The sequence below is a fragment of the Eriocheir sinensis genome, unplaced genomic scaffold (genome assembly GCF_024679095.1).
Source record: "Eriocheir sinensis breed Jianghai 21 unplaced genomic scaffold, ASM2467909v1 Scaffold31, whole genome shotgun sequence".
Classification (NCBI taxonomy): Eukaryota; Metazoa; Arthropoda; class Malacostraca; order Decapoda; family Varunidae; genus Eriocheir; species Eriocheir sinensis.
The window spans coordinates 98,883-110,000 of NW_026111621.1; the positions used below are offsets into that span (position 1 = coordinate 98,883).

General features: G+C 43.2%; 1 pseudogene; it reads right to left on the reverse strand.

The window, feature by feature from the left end:
• Window positions 1-4,369, reverse strand: part of LOC126991625 (fat-like cadherin-related tumor suppressor homolog) — a 42,170-nt pseudogene extending 37,801 nt beyond the window's left edge.
• Between the last annotated feature and the right edge of the window lie 6,749 nt (window positions 4,370-11,118).

The following is an 11,118-nucleotide window of genomic DNA, read 5'->3' on the forward strand; positions in this document are numbered from 1 at the left end:
CACACTCGGGACACACGAAACACTCAGAAACCCAAGCACAAGCACGACTAAACACCCTCAAGTCACTCGCAAAAACACCGGAAGTACAACAGCACACTCAAAACACTCTGAAACCCACGCAGAGCACTATAAACATCCAAATCACACGTAAAAGCACTGGAAACACAACACACTCGAAACGCAGAACACTCGAAAACAGCCAAATCACACGCAAAAACACCGGAAACAAAACAGCACACTCAAAACGCTCTGAAACCCACGCAGTACACTTAGAAGCAGCCAAATCACACGCAAAAACACCGGAAACACAACACACTTGAATCACTCTGAAACCCACGCAGAACACCCGGAAACAGCCAGATCACACGCAAAAACACCGGAAACACAACACACTTGAATCACTCTGAAATCCACGCAGAACACCCGGAAACAGCCAGATCACACGCAAAAACACCGGAAACACAACACACTTGAATCACTCTGAAACCCACGCAGAACACCCGGAAACAGCCAGATCACACGCAAAAACACCGGAAACACAACACACTTGAATCACTCTGAAACCCACGCAGAACACCCGGAAACAGCCAGATCACACGCAAAAACAACGGAAACACAACACACTTGAATCACTCTGAAACCCACGCAGAACACCCGGAAACAGCCAGATCACACGCAAAAACACCGGAAACACAACACACTTGAATCACTCTGAAACCCACGCAGAACACCCGGAGACAGCCAGATCACACGCTAAAACACCGGAAACACAAATCACAGAGGCAACCACAGGCAGAAACCACAAGCGAACACACACCAAACACGTGTCGGGAAATCACAGGCAACACACAAGGTCCACAAGCGAGAACACACAAACGCCCAAGAGCACGACGAAAACACAGGGCAAGCGATGTTGTGGGGCGCAGCGGGGTGAGGTCACGACCTTCTCTCAGCAGAGGTCGGGTGTGAGAGAGAGAGAGAGAGAGAGAGAGAGAGAGAGAGAGAGAGAGAGAGAGAGAGAGAGAGAGAGAGAGAGAGAGAGAGAGAGAGAGAGAGAAGGAAGCACCGTCCATACTTTGGGTAGGTAGTCGCGGTATCAGGCGGACTGACGAGGGGGTAATGGGGGTGATCGTCCACACTATAAGCGACAGGCGTGGCACGACTGGTGAGCAGCCCGCAGGCGGCCGGTGTTGCCGTTAATGGTACGAACGTACCAGATTTGGTATTTTTGGTTGTACAAAGTACGACTTTCACTAGATATGGTACTAAATAGAGATGGTATTTTTGTTCTATACATCGTGGAAATAAAATGAATAGTGTCGTAAAGCGTTACATTTATGTCCTGCCATGTACTTCGCTAGTGTTCAACACCTTCAGCAACCCAAGAGGAGATAGATTTAAATTTTTATAGGTATGTAGACCAGTATATAATGTTATATTTACTCAATCTGGTATGTTTTGTTCTCATTTGATACTTTTTACTGGTGCAGTCTGGTACGCTAGACCAGGGTTCTTCAAACTTTTTTCATCGCGACCCAGTTTGATTTCCTACACTATCTTCACGACCCAGTATGACCACTCTATCGGATCTTACTCTTCCCGGATGTGAAAAAAAAATAAAAATATATATATATATATATATATATATATATATATATATATATATATATATATATATATATATATATATATATATATATATATATATATTGTGTGTGCGTGTGTGTGTGCTAATGTAAGTTTAATCTAACAGTTACAAAATACATATAGAACTACTGTGTACGCAAAGTTGTTAATGCTGAAACTAAGCAAGGAAAAATAGTCTGTCTTACTTGTTCAGTGAGACTGATGGGCCTGCTTGTTGTTGATTATCATATCCCAATCTGGCTTCAAAGAAGATAACGCGACACTCATGTCGGCTGTAGGATTGAGTCGATTTCTTTCCTTGCTTTTTAGTTTTGTCGAGGCTGAGAATCCGGTTTCACATAAGTATGTGATTGTAAAAGGGATCAAAAGCAAGATGCATTCCCTACTTAAATGTGGATATTCCTTGGAAACACTTATGCGGAACGAAGGCAGAGATGATGATCGGCGCCTGGTCCTTAATGATGCGTCACTTGTAAGATGAAGAAGCTCATTTTCTTTTTCAGGTGTAAGGTTTATCTCTACAACAGCCTTAGGTCTTTCAAAAGCAAAAGGGTATTTCAGTACTTGCTTCTTATATCTTGTGAGTTTTCTTCAGGAAAATACTGTTCAAAACTCGCCGACAAAAAATGAAGGTGCAGCTGTATATCACATTTAATTTTCTTTAATTTTTCTTCACTGGTGCCGTTTTCTTCTATATGCTGCAAAAGTGTTGGGAACATGTAGTAAAGAGGCTGATCAACTGCAAGTCTTGTTTACCAAAGTATTATTGACTTCTTAAATGCTTCTACCTCCTCATTGTGTTTGAATACATCATGTTCTTTCCCTTGCAGTTTTAGATAAAGTTCATTAAGCTTTGAGAAAATATCTGCTAAATATGAAAGCTTCAGAATCCACTCATCATTGCAAAACAAGTTTGCCATGCTGGATTTTTTCTCTAAAAGGAAAATATTAATTTCCGTTTTTACTTCATAAATCCTGGTTAGAGTTCTGCCACGGGGAAGCCACCGAACCTCTGTATGATTCAGAAGGTGTGAATGTCAGCTCCCATCTCCAGGCACAAAATTTCAAACAACCGACTGTTAAGCGCACTTGCTTTAATGAAGTTGATAACTTTCACCACGTCATTCAAAACACCTCTGAGACTGTCTGGGATGCCTTTGGCAGCCAGCGCTTCACGGCGGACGAAGCAATGTTTCCAAATTATGTCATTACCGGCTGCTTCTGATATTTTAGTCACAACGCCACTTTTTTCCAGTCATGTTTGCTGCTCCATCAGTTGAAATTCCTTTGCAATTGACCCAGTTCAGTTTGTATTTTTCAACTATACAATCATTCAACACTCTGAATAATTATCTCTGATCCTGATGAACGTGTAGGTAGGGTTAAGCAGCAGAGCATGTTTTCCAAGAAGTCATCTTCACGTACGTAATACCGCACAGTTAGATATATCAGTACTTTCGTTAAGCTGAATAGCAAAGTCTCCAGCAGACTGTAGACGTGACACCAACTGAAATTCCAAATTTTCCGCGAAATCACTTATCCGCCGTGACACTGTTGTATCACTGAGAGGAACACATTTTATCCTGTCTGCCGACTTGCCATCAAGAATCGTGCTCACTATATCCAGAGTGGACGGGAGGATAAGTTTCTCACCGTATGTATATGGTACTTTCTCTTTAGCAGTGCGGTATGAAACTAAATATGATGCCAGTTGTGCTTTATCATTAAGAGTAGTTGCTTTATATAGAACTTTCGCTGACATCATCATTTGCTCTTTTTTCTCTGGAAATACTTGATTGGTTTTGCAACGAGGCTAGGATGTTTGGTCTCAAGATGTCGCTTTAATTTTGATGGCTTCAAACTTTCATTTGCAAGAATTTCACTGCAAATCACGCACTGTGGATTTGGTTCACCTTTCTCTTGTGCACACCTGACGAAGCCATACTTCAGAAATTCATCGCTGTACTGCCTTGTCCATGATTTAACTTTCTTCTTGACAGGCGGCTCTGAAGAGGAAGCTGACGTGGATGAGGCATCTCCCAAGCTCGACGCACGGCGCTCGGCCTGTGTGCCTTTATCAGGTGCACACGTACTTGGCGACTGAACAGTGACTTGTTTTGTTACAAAACGATCCATGCCGTCAAGGCGTTTGGTATAACAGTATGTGCCACTGGGTATTGTGTCTACGCTCACGCTCCCGCGGTACAAACGCAACTGCCAACTGACGGTATGGTAGTTTCTGTGACGCGTAAAGATTTCGAACGCGTACTAATCCTGTCCCGGACATGTACGCGTGGCCCTTCCCCCGAACCCGCCGCCCATTCCCCTCTCTCTCTCTCTCTCTCTCTCTCTCATATTTATGACAACGTGGATTATATTATTATTATTATTATTATTATTATTATTATTATTATTATTATTATTATTATTATTATCATTATTCTTATTCTTATTCTTATTATTCTTATTCTTATTATTCTTATTATTATTATGTGACGACCCACTGAATATGAGCTCGCGAGCCAGTACTGGGTCGCGACCCGTACTTTGAAGAACCCTGCGCTAGACAACTGGGCGTCTCGCGCGGGTTGCTTACCCTGGGTGCTCACACACCAAATACCTCTCGCTAGACTCTCGCTTCAGCTCCGCGTAGCCCCGCCCACTTTACCATATATGGGAGTTGTGGGGAGCCACGCACGGAGTCACCAGCCTGGCCACGCATAGTGTGGACGCCGCTAGAGAGAGAATCATGAAAACATACCACGCCACTTTACAAGTTTTACTTTTATGCTTCGTAGCCAACTCATGTCGCGTAAAACATACTTGCCTATTTCGTCATTGGACAGGAGAAAGATTGCAGATTATGACTGTGTTGAAAACAACTCAAACTGACTAAAAATAAAGGAAATAATGCGAGTTGAATTCAAAGACGAGTTTTTATACCACTTTTTATTCCATGCCAATTTTCCATATAATTATTAAGCTACTGTAAAAACAAAGTGCCACTTGATAAAGGAAATTCTCCTGAATATGATGGTTTCAATAGATTATCGATACGTTAGAAAGGAAGGGAGGTAAACAAGTTTTTATACGAACTTATTAAATTGTAATATTAGGCTATATGTGCTTTTGCGCTACGAAGCCACTCGTCCATCGCCTACAATTTTGTATAAAAGCTTGCTTACCTCCTTTTTCCTTTCTAACCTACCAAAAATCTATTCCTACCTTCATCTTCAGGATAATATTTTTTTTGTCAGGTGGCATTGTTTCTTTTTATAGCAGCTTAATAATTCTGTAAAGAAATCGGCATGGAATAAAAAGCTTTTGGAGTGGTGGGGTGGGGGTGTCAGAAGCGGACTAACTTCCTTGCCCAACCTGGAGGTTACACTATTATTGTGTCCGAGTGCACATGGCAACTTTGCATCCTTCATCATCATTTTAACAGTTATGTCTTTGGCTTCAAGCTTAAGGAAATGCATTAAAAAGTATTTTTCAACTACTCCTTTTGGGACTATTGCTATTCACACACTGTTGTTATTAATAAGGCAACAATATATTGATTTCATATATTTGTTACATATAAACTTATGACGTCATTGTCCAAGCCCTTCCTGCGTCGTGACTGACTCGGTCTGGTTGACACATCTGACTGTTGATTGGCTGGTCGTAGGTATGGGACCGAGGCAGTTTACAATTCCGAATAATGCTCGCGGGACTTCTGGCATTTAGCCAAAAACATCTCCAATTTCACCTCTTCATCTTTCCCTCCTTTCCTTAGTCCTGACGGCAACACCGCCGCCTCATCTATCTCTAAGGTTGAACTCTTCTCTCAAACTTTCTCTAAAAACTCCATTCTGGACAATTATGTGCATATTCCTCCTACTCATCCCCCCTCTGACTCCTTTATGCCTGTTATTAAGATTCTTAAGAATGATGTTTTCTATGCCCTCTTTGGCCTCAATCCTCAGAAGGCTTATGGACGTCCTATTGTCCTTAAAAACTGTGCTTCCGTGCTGACACCCTGCCTGGTCAAACTCTTTCGCCTCTGCCTGTCAACATCTACCTTTCCTTCCTGCTGGAAGTATGCTTTCATACAGCTTGTAACTAAGAAGGGTGACCGTTCCAATCCTTCAAACTACAGACCTATAGCTTTACTTTCTTGTCTATCTAAATCTTTTGAATCAATCCTTAACCGGAAGACTCAAAAGCACCTATCCACTTCTGACCTTCTATCTGATCGTCAGTATGGGTTCCGCAAGGGGCGGTCTACTGGTGATCTCCTTGCCTTCCTAACTAACTTTTGGTCATCCTCTCTTGGCCATTTCGGTGAAACCTTTGCTATTGCACTGGATATATCAAAAGCCTTTGATAGGGTCTGGCACAAATTTTTGCTTTCCAAACTACCCTCTTACGGTTTCTATCCTACTCCAGTTTCCTTTCTGACCGTTCTATTTCTGCTGTGGTAGACGGTCACCGTTCTTCCCCTAAACCTATTAACAGTGGTGTCCCGCAGGGTTCTGTCCTATCTCCCACTCTCTTTCTGTTGTTCTGTTGTTCGTTGCCAAAACGAACTGTTCTATCCATTCTTACGCCGATGACTCTACCCTGCATTACTCAACTTCTTTTAATGAAAGACCCACCCAACAGGAACTAAACGATTCCAGGCTGGAGGCAGCAGAACGCTTAGCCTGGCTGGAGAGAGATCGTGTGTGCTGGCGCTCCACGTTTAGTCCGTTCTGCTGAGCTTCCCTTGCCCATCTGCATTATACTGTGCCAAGCCTGATTGGTGACTCCCCTCACCCACTTACATAAGCATGGTTCAGCGTAGAGGTGGTCGTGGTCGTGGTAGAGGAGGACATCAGGTGGAAAGTTCTCAATCTTTTGCCAGCATGGCTGCCAGGAACGTACACAACAGTGCTCAGGCCCGCTCACCACCACCCCCTCATAGACCCTATCGATAAATCCAGTGATCCTTGTGGTACATGTAATGGTGTTACTGATTCAAATGCTATAGGGTGCGACAGATGCCCTAACTGGTTCCACCCTTCCGCCATGTGCTTAGGCTTACCTGATCAACTGATTCTAAGTATACAGGAGTATGGAGGGTCCGGTGTTGTGTTTGTATGCACAGAGTGTCGCACCAGAAGCAGTAGTGGTGGTGATGTGTCTCAGTCAGCTTTACAGCAACTTTTTCAGACAGTAAAGAAACTATGTGAGACAGTTCAAAACCTCTTTACCCAGGTAGCTGTATTATCTACTAACCCTTCTTCAGGTACATCCTCTCAACCCCAGAACCCTACCCCAGCTCTAGGCCTTGATCCTGACTCACCTCATAACAGAGACCAACTGCGTACATTGATCAGGGAGGAGACTAGAGAGATGGAGGAAAGGCACAAGAGAAGATCTTCCATAATTGTTAGGGGCATCAAGGCCCAGTCTGTTGATACCTTCAAGCCTGTGTTTGACAGTGTGTGCACTCATTTGACTGGCTCATCTGCATTATTTTCCAACGCTGTGTGCATCAGCAAGGAAAGACATATCTTTCGCTTGAAAATTGAAGATGATAACTCTAGAAAAACTTTGCTCGACAATGCTAGGAACCTGCGAAAAAGCTCCTTCTCTGATATATTCATTAACTGTGACTTAACTTACAAGCAGCGAGGAGAGCTCAAAGCTAGACGAAATCAAAGTACTGTCTCTGGAGCAAATGCACTCCCCCTGTCTTCTGGTGTTGCACAAGAGACCCGATCTAACACCACTGGCACCCCAGCTGATGCTAGTGTAAGTGCCAGTGGGACTACTACACCAGCCACTCCCTCCGTACCTGATTTAAACTTATAAGCCAGCAGTGCTTCCCGGCAAAGAAACAGTTCCTAAGTCTAAATGTAGGTTTTTGCAATATAAATAGCATTGTTAACAAACTAAATATTTTATCAGATTTTTTAATAGAATATAAGCTAGATTTATTTGGCGTAGCGGAGACTTGGCTAGTTCCCACCATAGCAGATTCTTTTATTTCTATCAACCAATACATTGTAGTTAGATCTGACACACCGGGTGACGCTCGTAAGCATGGCGTTTGCATGTATGTGAAAAAGAATATAAACTACATCCCTCTTAAAGCCAATTGCAGTAATGTTTGCATTATACACCTGCTGGATTTTAATCTTTATGTAGTGACAGTGTATCGCCCTCCTTCCTACACCCACACTGATAATAATGAACTTGCCCAATTTCTTCTCAACTTCTGTCCTTCCAAGGAAGTGCTGATACTCAGCGATTTTAGTCTTCCTGCTATTGCCTGGCATCATAGTGATGCCATGACCATGAATTATCCTCCCCTAGACAAACTCTTTATGAGTGCTTTATCACTCTGGGTCTTCACCAGTGGGTAAAGAGCCCGACATTTGTGTCCTCTGGCAACACCCTAGACTTGGTCTTAACCAGCGAGAATGATAGGGTGGGTGATGTGGAGGTCTTGCCTAACTTTCCCAGCTGTGGCCATTGTCCCTTAATTCTACAGTATTGCTTTGAAAATAGTGTTGAGATCAATCTTGTCCATCATGTTAAGTACTCCTGGCATAGAGGTAAATATAACAAGATAAATGAGTCTCTACAAGATACTGATTGGGATTTTGAATTTTATGATATATCTGTAGATGATATGCTTTCAAGACTAAAGTCTATTCTTACAAACCTTATTGCTAAGTATGTTCCAGTCTCTCAAGATCGCCCCCGCCAGTTCCGTCAACACCCTCCCAACTCCCTAAAGACTACCAGGAAAAATGCCTGGTTGGCTTGTAAGCTTAATAGATCAACCTATGGCAGACACTCCCATCAGGCTGTTCTTGCCCTTGAGCAATTTAATGGGAAAAAACAGAGCTTCCGTAATTATTATGTTGCCCAACAAATAGCTTATGAGAGATCCCTCATTCACAAGATAAAGGAATCACCCAAACTATTACACCTATACATAAGGAGGAAAAAGATTGGTGCACCATCATGGGTCCACTTAAGCTAGACAGTGGAGAATTGACTGCGGACTGTGGTGCAATGGCTGAGATATTTGCCTCTAGTTTCAGTCTAGTGTATGCCACCCAGGATCCAAGTACTCCCTTTCCCCATCAACGTTCACTTGCAACCATTGATGATGTAACTATATCTCTAGAGGAAGTTAGGATGAGACATACTTCACTGGATGTCAATTCAAGCATGGGCCCTGATTGTCTACATCCTTGTCTCCTTAAGTTTTGTCCCAATCTGGCTACCCCTCTTCAATTAATTTTCAAGCAATCCTTACTCCAGGGTAGGTTGCCTGTTGAGTGGAAGAAATCCAACATTGTGCCCATTTTTAAGAAGGGATCCAGACATATTCCTCTCAATTATAGGCCAATTAGCCTTACTTCAGTATGTTGTAAGACTTTAGAAAGGATTATAGCTAAAGACCTGTATGAGTTCCTAGAAGTTAACCAGATCTTGTCTGCTGACCAGTTTGGGTTCCGTCGTGGCAGAACTGTTGACGATCAGCTCCTACTGGTATACCATGATGTAACCTCTTGGCTTGACTTGGGTGCTGTCGTTGATGTTGTCTTGTTTGACTTTAGCAAGGCCTTTGATGTTGTTTGTCACACCATTCTTATAGACAAACTAAGATATCTGGGTGTGGGTGGTCGGCTGCTTGACTGGAACTCTGACTTTCTGACGGGCAGAATCATGCAAGTGTCAATATCGGGTGCCTCTAGCTCATCTAGACTGATCCGTAGTGGAGTTCCACAAGGTTCTGTACTGGGCCCACTCCTGTTCCTTATATATGTCAACCACCTACCTTCACATGTTAAATCTAAGTGTAAATTCTTTGCGGACGACCTCAAACTGTATATGAAGATACGGCATAATGCCACTTACCCTTTGGCTGAAGATCTCAGTTCTCTCCAAAGAGATATTAATAGTATCTCCAGGGTGGTTAGCTCGTGGGGGATAAAGTTTAACCCATCCAAGTGTGTAGTGCTACGATGCCAACGTGGCTCTACTGACTGGACAGCTGTGGGCTCTCTTCAGCACTACCACCTAGATAACTCTGATCTGTCCTTGGCTGACACCCATAGAGACCTGGGAGTTCTAGTCGACAACACCCTCAAGTCTCATGCATATATGAGAACAACAGTTAATAAAGCTGTAGGATTAGCCAATAACATACTCATATCTACTCTCTGTCGCTCCAGTGACTTTATGTTTGCCATCTTCAAGTCACACATAAGACCTACTTACTAGAGTTTGGGTCAACAGTTTGGAACACTGGATACCTGGGTGACCTGCGGCTGCTGGAGTCATTGCAGCGCCGCTGGACCAAGCACATAGATGGCCTGGCTGAACTAAATTATGCTGATCGTCTCAAGGCTCTTAACCTATACTCTGTACAAGGCAGACTTTTGAGAGCAGACCTCATTAAATGTTGGAAGATCTTTCATGATCAGTGTGCCATTTCTCCGTCTGATCTATTTACTATCTCCCCAGTCACTACTACCAGAGGCCACAGATTCAAATTAGCCAAACCGTACACCTCCACTGAGTGTAGACGCAGATTCTTCAGTGTTAGGTGCATTGATCACTGGAACTCCCTCCCAGACAGCGTTGTTAGCGCTGGCACAATCCAGGCATTTAAACGGGGCCTTCACCTCTCCCTTGAACAGTCACTGTTCTCGTACACGGAATAATTACCTGCCTCTGTCAAAACTCATCCCATTATTAACATTGTTCTGTAACGAACTCATATCTATACACCTTGCTTAATACCTAGCTGCACATGGCACACAATTCCGCCCATTATTTTTGTACAAATCATACTGTCCTTAATTGAACTGATGGGCTGGCGTGCCAGCAGTTGCGGGCTATCCTTCTACGTACCACTGATATGTGAACCATGACAGTAAGGAGGGGTAGCCAACCAGGTGAGTAAACCAGGTGAGACTTTACTATTATTTTCGATTGGGACAAGAAGAACCTGGTGTCCTTTAACCCCTCAAAAACATAGTTTCTCCATCAATCCACTCGACACAATCTTCCATACAACTATCCCCTATTCTTTGACAACACTCATCTATTACCTTCTTCAACACTAAGCATCCTCGGTCTATCCTTATCTCAAAATCTCAACTGGAAACTTCATATCTCTTTTCTTACTAAATCAGCTTCCTCGAGGCTGGGCGTTCTGTACCGTCTCCGCCAGTTCTTCTCCCCCGTACAGTTGCTATCCATTCACAGGGGCCTTGTCCGCCCTCGTATGGAGTATGCATCTCATGTGTGGGGAGGCTCCACTTACACAGCTCTCCTGGACAGAATGGAGTCTAAGGCTCTTCGTCTCATCAGCTCTCCTCCTCATACTGAAAGTCTTCTACCTCTTAAGGAGGCTTTCTAGGTGGAGAAAAAAAAATTATTCGATAATCAAAGGCTAATATAATTGTACTTTAATTT